General features: G+C 45.8%; 1 long non-coding RNA gene across 2 annotated transcripts in view; it reads right to left on the reverse strand.

The window, feature by feature from the left end:
• LOC131273451 (uncharacterized) overlaps positions 1–4,934 on the reverse strand; it is a 68,069-nt gene extending 63,135 nt beyond the window's left edge. The window contains exons 1-2 of one of the 2 annotated variants that reach the window (XR_009180672.2): positions 4,848–4,934; positions 3,854–3,951 (exon numbers count right to left, since the gene is read on the reverse strand). This is a non-coding gene — a long non-coding RNA (uncharacterized lncRNA). Of the gene's footprint in view, positions 1–3,853; positions 3,952–4,204; positions 4,329–4,847 lie in introns of those variants that run through there. The other variant, XR_009180673.2, reaches the window with a different exon arrangement.
• Positions 4,935–9,281: the final 4,347 nt, after the last annotated feature.

The following is a 9,281-nucleotide window of genomic DNA, read 5'->3' on the forward strand; positions in this document are numbered from 1 at the left end:
TGACAGAATCCAGCATTCTTTCTTGGTAAAAAGCACTTCAAAAGGTATGAATAGAAGGAAAATGCCACAATAGGATAAAAGGCATATATGAAAAACCCACAGCCAACATTGTACTCAGTGGGGAAAGGTTGAAAGCTTTCCACCTAAGATCAGGAACAAGACAAGGATGCCCCCGATCACCATTGCTATTCAACATTGTACTACAGGTTCTAGCTAGAGCAATTAGAGAAGAAAAAAAATTAAAGCATCCAAATAGGAAAAGGGGACATAAAACTTGCACTACCAGCAGATGACATGATCCTATATTTAGAAAATTCTGAAATGTATACAACGGAGCTACTTGAGATAATAAATGAGTTCAGCAAAGTGGCAGAATACAAGATCCACATGCAGAAATCAGTGTTCTTGTACAGTAGTATTACACAATCTGAGAAGAAATCAGGGAAGATTCCATTTACAATAGCAACAAAAAGACTCAATATGTAGGGAACAACTTAGTCAAAGAAGTACAGGACCTAGACGCGGAAAACTACAAAACAGTGGCAAAAGAAATTTAAAATGACCTAAACAAATGGAATGACACTCCGTGTTCACGTACTCTAAGACTAAGTATTGTGATGATATCAATCCAACCTAAATTGATTTATGGACTCAATGTAATGCCAATCAAAATTCCAACAGCCTAATTGACAGAAATAGAAAAGGCAATTACCAAATTCATTTGGAAGGGAAAAGGCACCCAAGTAATCAAAAGCATTCTAAAAAAAGAAGAGCAACGTGGGAGGAATTTCACTGCCAGACCTTGAAACATATTACAAAGCTACAGTGGTCAAAACATCAAGGCACCGGCATAAAGAGAGACTCGTTGATCAGTATAATAGAATTTAGAGTCCATAAATAAACCCTCACCTCCACGGTCAACTAGTTTTTCAGACACCTACCAAGTCCATGTTAATGGGGAAAAAGTCCCTTCAATAAATGGTGCTGGGAGACCTGGATATCTATAACCAAAAGAACGGAATGGAACCCCTATCTTACATCCCATACAAGAATCAACTCAAAATGGATCAGAGACCTAGATATAAAAGTAAAACTTTTATATCTACCATAAAACTGCTTGAAGAGGGAAGCAGACTTGGCCCAGTGGTTAGGGCATCTGTCTACCATATGGGAGGTCCGCAGTTCAAACCCGGGCCTCCTTGACCCGTGTGGAGCTGGCCCATGCAGAGTGCTGATGTGAGCAAGGAGTGCCATGCCACGCAGGGGTGTCCCCTGTGTAGGGGAGCCCCATGCTCAAGGAGTGTGCCCCATAAGGAGAGCTGCCCAGCACGAAAGTAAGTGCAGCCTGCTCAGGAGTGGCACCGCACACACGGAGAGCTGGCACACAAGATGATGCAACAAAAAGAAACACAGATTCCCATGCCGCTGACAACAACAGAAGTGGACAAAGAAGAAGATGCAGCAAATACAAATGGAGAACAGATAACTGGGGGGGGGGGGGGAAGGGGAGAGAAATACATAAACAAATCTTAAAAAAAAAAAACTGCTTGAAGAAAGTGTAGGGAAACATCTTAAAGACCTTGTGCTACATGGTGGTTTCTTGGACCTTACACCCAAAGCACATGAAACAAAAGAAAAAATAGATAAATGGGACCTCCTCAAAATTAAACACGTGTATACCTCACAGGACTTTGTCAAAAGGGTGTAAAGGCAGCTGCCTCAGCAGAAGGAAATACTTGGAAATCACATGTCCAATAAGGAATTAATATCCATGATATGTAAAGAGATGTTACAACTCAAAAATTAAAAAAGACTCAATTAAAAAATGGGCAAAAGACATGAATAGATATTTGTCCAAAGAAGAAATACAAATGGCAAGAAAAAACATGAAAAAGTGTTCAATATGAGTAATGATTAGAGAAATGCAAATCATAACTAAGAGATATCTTTTCACACCAATTGGAATGGCCACTATTAAAAAGTCAGAGAACTACAAATGTTGGAGAGGATGTGGAGAGAGAGGAACTCTTACTCACAATTGGTGGAAATACAGAATGGTATAGCCACTGTGGAGGACTGTTGGGCAGTTCCTAAAGAAGCTGAATATAGGGAAGCGGACTTGGTCCAGTGGTTAGGGCATCCATCTACCACATGGGAGGTCCACAGTTCAAACCCCGGGCCTCCTCGACCCATGTGGAGCTGGCCCACATGCAGTGCTGACGCGCACAAGGAGTGCCCTGCCACGCAGGGGTGTCCCCCGCATAGGGGAGCCCCACGCGCAAGGAGTGTGCCCCATAAGGAGAACTGCCCAGGGCAAAAGAAAGTGCAGCCTGCTTAAGAATGGTGCTGCACACATAGAGAGCTGACACAACAAGATGACGCAACAAAAAGAAACACAGATTCCCACGCCACTGACAACAGAAGCGACAAAGAAGAAGATGCAGCAAATAGACATAGAGAACAGACAACTGGAGCAGGGTGGGGGTGAGGGGAAATAAATAAATTTTTTTTTTTTTTAAAAAGAAGTTGAATATAGATTTGCCAGTGACCCAGCACTATCACTATTGGGTCTACACCCAGAATTGAAAGCAGTGATACAAATACACATCTGCACACCAATGTTCATAGCAGTGCTAGTCATCATGTCAAAAGCTGGAAAGAACCCAGGTGTCCATCAACTGACAAATGGATAAACAAACAGTGGTATAGTCCCACAACGGAATATTACGCAGTACTTAAGAAGAAATGGGCAAGCGGATTTGGCCAGACAGATAGGGCGTCTGCCTACCACATGGGAGGTCCAAGGTTCAAACTCAGGTCCTCCTGATCTGTGTGATGAGCTGGCCCATGCACAGGGCTGATTTTCCCAAGGAGTGCTGTGGCAAGCAGGGGTATCCCCCGCATAGAAGAGCCCCATGTGCAAGGAGTGCGCCCCATATGGAGAGCCGCCCAGCGCGAAAGGAAGTGCAGCCTGCCCAGGAGTGGTGCCACACACACGGAGAGGTGACAGAACAAGATGATGCAACAAAATAAGGCACAGATTCTGGGTGTCACTGATAAGAATACCAGTTGACACAAGAAGAACACACAGAAAATGGACACAGAGAGCAGACAACTGGGGGTGGGGTGGGGAAGGGGAGAGTAATAAATAAAAAATAAATCTTAAAAAAAAAAAAGGCCTAAAACATTTGACACCATCAACGAAACTGGAGGACATTATGTTGAGTGAAGGAAACCAGACACAAAAGGACAAATACAATAAATACGGGATCGCTATGAACTAAATATGTTACATAACATACTGTATGATTCCATTTATATAAAATGTAACTATAAATCATTTTATAGAGGGGGGAATAAAAGTATCTGTGCAAGAATAGCCAAAAAGGGGAGCTGTGAACAGTAGGGGAAGCACAGATGGTGAAGGGATGGATTTACCTTTTTATTATTATTAAGAAAATGCTCTAATAAGATTGAGATGATGAATGCACAACTATGTGATGGTGCCAAATACCACTGACTGTGCGGTGAACTGTATGCTTTGTTGATATGTATCGATAAAAATGATTTGTTAAAAAAAATGACAAACAGCACTTAAAAATGGGAATCTATGTAAATAACACTTTCACCAGAGAAGAAACATTCAATTCTTTCACCAGTAGGGAAATACAAAATGAAATCTGCTATGACTTATCATGTAGACATAGTAAAATGGCTACAATCAAGAAAGATAATACCAACTGTTCACGAAGATGTGGAAAACCTGGAGTCCTCCTACATTGCTAGTGAGAATGCCAAAAGGTGCTACCACTTTGGGAAACATTTTGTCAGTTTCTTAAAAATATAAACTTACATCATTGTTGCTAGTTCCACTCCGCGGTATCTATCCAAGACGACTTGCTGTACCATGATTCCCACAGCAAGTTCACGGCAAGTTCACGGCCGCCAAAACTGGAGAAACATACAAACGCCTGTCACCCGGGGCTTGGATGCGAGGAGGTGGTACATGGTAAACAGCGGTGCAGCTCTAACTAGGTAACTGCACTCAAGTAACTTCATTCAAGTAACTGTCACAGATGAACAAGTTATCCGTGTCTGGAAAAATGCCAAAGACTGAAGCAGGCCCGGAGCCCCCCGCCCACGCCCCCGCTCCCCCCCGCTCCCCCGCCAAGGGCACCCCCACACCCCTGGCGACAAACCGCACGCAGAGGGCAGGGCCTGCGGGGCCGCCGCGCACAACCGTCCAGCGAGCGGGAGCTTGGGCGGCCGCGGGCCGGGCGCGCCCTCAGCGCAGCGCGGGGACGGCCGCTCGCCCGCTTTTCCGCGCTGCCGGCGGCCCCGCAGCCCCGCGCCCCGCCCCGCCCGCAGGCCCGCGGGCGCTCCCCGCCGCCCGCCCCGCCGCCGCCAGGTGGCGCCAAACACGTCCCGGGCTCCAAGCCGGCGCAGGCGGGCGTCTGAGGAGGGGCCGCGCGCTCCGCCTGAGGGTTCCGGGCCGGCGCTCACTAAGCGCCCCCCGCGGGGATCCCCGCACACCGCACACCGGGGGCCCCGCGGCGCCTCAGCCGGCCGCAGCACCAGGTCAACGGTCAGACGCGAACGAGGCGAGGGGGCGGGGCCTCGGGGGGCGGGGCCTCGGGGGGAGGGACCTCGGGGGCGGGGCCTCGGGGGCGGGTTGAACGCCCAGGGGCGGGGCTAAGCGGTGGGGATGCGGCGGCGCGGCCAGCAGCTGGGCTGAGCGCCCGGCCACGCCCTTGCCAGGAGCCCCGCCCCCGCAGCGGCCCGAGGCGGACCCGCGCGCACTCCGGGCTCCTGCGCGCTCCCGTCCCACTAGACTTCGGGGCCCCTACCTGCGTCCTCCAGGAGGAGGGTCTCCGCACCCCCGAGATCCGGCTAGCGCCTGGCAGCCACGCAGGTCCCCCTGGCCAGGAGTGGGGGCGCCTCCCGAGAAGAGCTGCCGGCGCCCCCTATTGTGAGGTCAATATTCTTCTACATCAAAGAAGACTGAAGCTCAGGGCGCAGCGCAATAAAGGGCAGCAGGGGGTGCGTTGGGTGGGGGGGAACGGGGAGTCTCATTGTAAACAGATGGTTACTGGCTCCTTTTCAACTAAAGGTCATGATTCTAGGACCCAAGATGATAAAAATAGTTAAAATGAACAGAATTATTGTAGTTTCCCAAGATACACAGGATTTTAAAGTGGAAACTCTTCAAGGGAAATTAAGACCTATGAAATGCTATGATTATAAGTGAATCAACACTTCGAATATTTTAGAGCAATACTTGGGACAAGCTGTCAGTAACTCATCTTTCAGGACTTGTGTAATCATTCTAAACAGATTATTCCTGTAATGTCAAAAAACTATCATATAAATGGAAACTTGAAAAAAAGTTTTAGTTGCCTTTTTTTTTAAGCTACCTTGAGCACAAAAAATGTTACATTAAAAAAATGAGGTTCCCACGCCCCCCTCCCCCACTATACTATGCAAATAAAGAGAGACAGAATGGTGATTAATGGCTGGCAGGGGTTGAGGGGAGTGGGGAAGGCGAAAGAACTCCATTTGGATCTATGAGGTTTCCTTCGGAGTGGATAAAAATGTTCTGAAATTAGATAAATTTGATGCACAACATAGTGAATGTGCTAAATGCCACAGAATGTACAGTTAAAATTGTTAATTTTATGTTATGTCGCTTTCACCTAACAAAAAAATATAATGTGAAGTGGAGGAAAAAGAAACTCTCAATCATAATGCTATTTGGTGCTTGAAAGGAACACTTTCTTTCTACTATCTCTCTCACCTGCACCGTTCTGAGTTGTCACCTGCTGATGGTAGAGTTCCATGCCATCCAAAAGAACAAGGTGTGCCTACATTGGAAAGGAGCCACAAAAATCCTGACTGGTTCCTGTTCAAGGAATAGGTTTCTCTAGTTCTAAAAATGGCTAAAGGCTAGGGTATTAAGTTAAACAAGTATTATCAACACAGACATACTCAAGAGTGAATTAAGAGGAAAAAGGAATTTTGCAGTTGAGCAAGTCTCTTGCTAGTCTTCATCACTAGAACAAATTAAAGCATTTTTCTTTTCTGCTCTAGTCCAGAACCTGGTCAGAGGGTTTTCTCCTAGCTCACTTAAGCTTCCCCTGTTCTACTAGTGCCTTTGCAGGGTCCTCTCTGACCACATGAACCTTCGCTGCCATTCTTTATGTCCCATTTCTCCCTCCTCCCTCCAGTTCCTCCTCCCCCTCATCCCCTCCTCCTCCTGCCTCTTCTCTCTCTTCTCTCAGGCTTTTCTAAACCACAAGAGGCAGTGGCCTCTTTCCATTGTCATAGAACCCTCAAATCCCAAACAACTGCAGAATCGCTCATCAAAGTTTGCAAGTTTTTTCTTTTACTTGTGTAGAGGACATGATCTTTTTTGGTTACTGTTAGCATGGAGTATCTTTTTCAAAGATTTCACTTTCAGGCAGTTTTTATCCCTGGATCTAAGGTGAGTCTCTTGTAGGCAGCACATGGATGGCTCATGTTTTGCCATCCATTCTGTCAGCCTGTATCTTTTATTAAAATTTATTTATTTATTTTTTATTTCTATCCCCTTACCCCTGCATTTCTGCTCTAGGTGTCCATTTGCTGTGTGTTCTTCTGTGTCTGCTTGCATTATCTGGCAGCAGTGGAAAACAGTCTCTTTTTTTGTTGTGTCATCTTGCTGTGTCAGCTCTCTGTGTGCAGTGCCACTCCTGGGCGAGCTGCACTTTTTTTTCATATGGGGCGGCTCTCCTTGTGGGGTGCTCTCCTTACATGTGGGGCACTGCTATGCAGGGGCACCCATGCATGGCAGGGCAGTCCTTGAGTGCAGCAACAATGCACGTGGGCCAGCTTACCGCACAGGTCAGGAGGCCCTGGGGATTGAACCCTGGGCCCTCCATGTGGTAGACAGATGCTCTAGCAGTTGAGCTGTGTCTGCTTCCCAGCCTATACCTTTTGACAGGGGAGTTTAATCCATTCACATTCAATGATATTACGGTAAATGCATTATTTACTTCTATCATTTTATTCTTTGGTTTTCATATGTCATGTCTTATTTCTGTCTGTATTTTTGGTCTCTTGGTTATCCTTTCTGCTATTCTTTCTTCTATAATCTCTTCCAAACCTCTGTCTCCTGTCTTTTTCTGTCAGGTGGTAAAGCTTCCTTTAATATTTCCTACAAAATGGAATCATTGTTATGAATTCTCTTAATTTCTGTTTTCTTTGCATTTTAAAAGCACCTTCATATTTGAAGGCCAGTTTTGCTGGATAAAGATTTCTTAGCTGGCAGTTTTTCTCTTATAATATCCTAATTATATCATGCCATTGTCTTCTCTTCTCCAAGTTCTGATGAGAAATCCACAGTAACTCTTTCTGGGCATCCATTGTATGTGATAGTTTGCTTCTCCATGGCTGCTGTCAGAATTTTCTCTTTATCTTTGACATTTGGCAGTTGGAGAAGTCCTGTTAGACCTACTATGAATCTGAATAGACCTATTGGAGTAGGTCTATTCACATTTATTCTGATTGGGGTACACTGTGCTTCCTGGACATGCAAGGTCATTACTTTCATGAGGGTTGGGAAATTTTCAGCTCTTATTACCTCAGATACTCTTTCTGCCCCTTTTCCCTTCTCTTCCCCTTCTGGAACTGACATGACATGCATGTGGTTGTGTTTTCTGTTATCATTCAACTCCCAGAGACCTAGCTCAAATTTTCACATTCTTTTCTCTTTGTTCTTTTCTCTCTTCCATTTCTGCTGTTCTGTCTCCTGCATTACTTATGGTTTCTTCTGTCATTTCAAACTTGCTGTTGTATGCCTCTAATGTTTTGTTGTTGTTGTTTTGTTTGTTTCCTCTTTAGGAGGTACTGGCAATTGAACCCAGGACCTTGTGAATTGTAAGCAGATGCCCAAACACTCAGCTACATCTGCTCCACAGTGAGAGTTCATTTTTTCATTTGTTTGTGTTTAGAAGGTGCCAGGGATCAAACCTGAGACCTCATACATGGGAAGTAGATCCTCAACCACATGAGCTACAACTGCTGCCCTCTAATTTGGTTTTTATCCCACTATTGTGTCTTTCATTCCCATGAGTTCTGTTACTTTTCTATTCAGGCTTCCAATTTCTTCTTTGTGCTCACTTGGTGTCTTCTTGATATCTTTTATCTTTTTATCCATATCATCTTTCAATGCATTAATTTGATTTTGGAAATTTGTGTGCCTCTCCTTGGTTAGTTGTCTGAAATCCTGTGTATCTTCTGGGGACTTTGATAGATTCCTTTTCTTGGGTCATTTCTTCTCTTTTCTCAGAATGACTTGTAATTTTTTCCTAATGTCTAGGCATCTGATTTGGATGGTGAGTTTACTCAGATGTTCACTTTCCTTTCATAGGGGTTTAGTGGCAGGAGGCTGTGTGTTACTGGTGTCATTGATTCTTGGTTAAATTGTTATGGGTCTTTAGGATTGTTCCTGTTAGTTGCTCAGATCTGGGCCCTGAGCAGAGTAATGTGTTGCAGACCTGCTTCCTAGGGCCTTGGGGAGGGAGACTGTAAAGACCAGAAAATGCCTCTCTGGCTTATATACTGTGTTCCCCACATGCTTTTCCTTGGTCCACCAGCAGATGGCACTCCTTGTCAGCCCTTCAGTTCAAAGCCTGGTCTGAGTGTGTTTGCGTCCACCAGACCAGATCACTGGAATAGAGGATCCTGCCTGGAGGCTAAGAGCCTCCTAATTCAAAGAGTCTGTCCTGGTCAATAGAGAGGGCGATTGAGAGGGTCAGCTCTCCTTAGTCCTGGATCTCTTTAGTCCCCTGCTGGCTCCCAGGCAAACAATAGCAGGGCCATGCCCAGCCTGCAGGAGCTCAACGGCACAGCAGACCAAAGGTGTCAGGCAAAAGCAGCCAGCCTTAGGTTGTGTTGCTCTTTCCTCACTTCTGGGAGGTGGGTCCCCCTTTGTAGCCAGTGGCCCTGAGGCCTGAGAATTCAAAGTGTCTAAATGGTGGGGTGGATCCTGGCAGCTGCAGCATGTACTCACAGTTTTGCCACCATGGTTCTTTTCCATTGCCCCTCTCTCTGCTGGGTGGTGTCCAGCCCTCCCCGGGGGTCCTGAACCCTAGAAGTTTCTTTCCAGGCCATTGCTGCCTGTCCTCTAGCTATTTTTCTGGAAGAGAAGAGAGTCCTCTGTCTTGCTAGTCTGCCATCTTCCCAGAAGTATCATTGTAAAGTAATGGAAGCCATTTGAGTTCACAAGATTTCAACAAAGATAA

Source organism: Dasypus novemcinctus, chromosome 15, assembly GCF_030445035.2.
Source record: "Dasypus novemcinctus isolate mDasNov1 chromosome 15, mDasNov1.1.hap2, whole genome shotgun sequence".
NCBI lineage: Eukaryota > Metazoa > Chordata > Mammalia > Cingulata > Dasypodidae > Dasypus > Dasypus novemcinctus.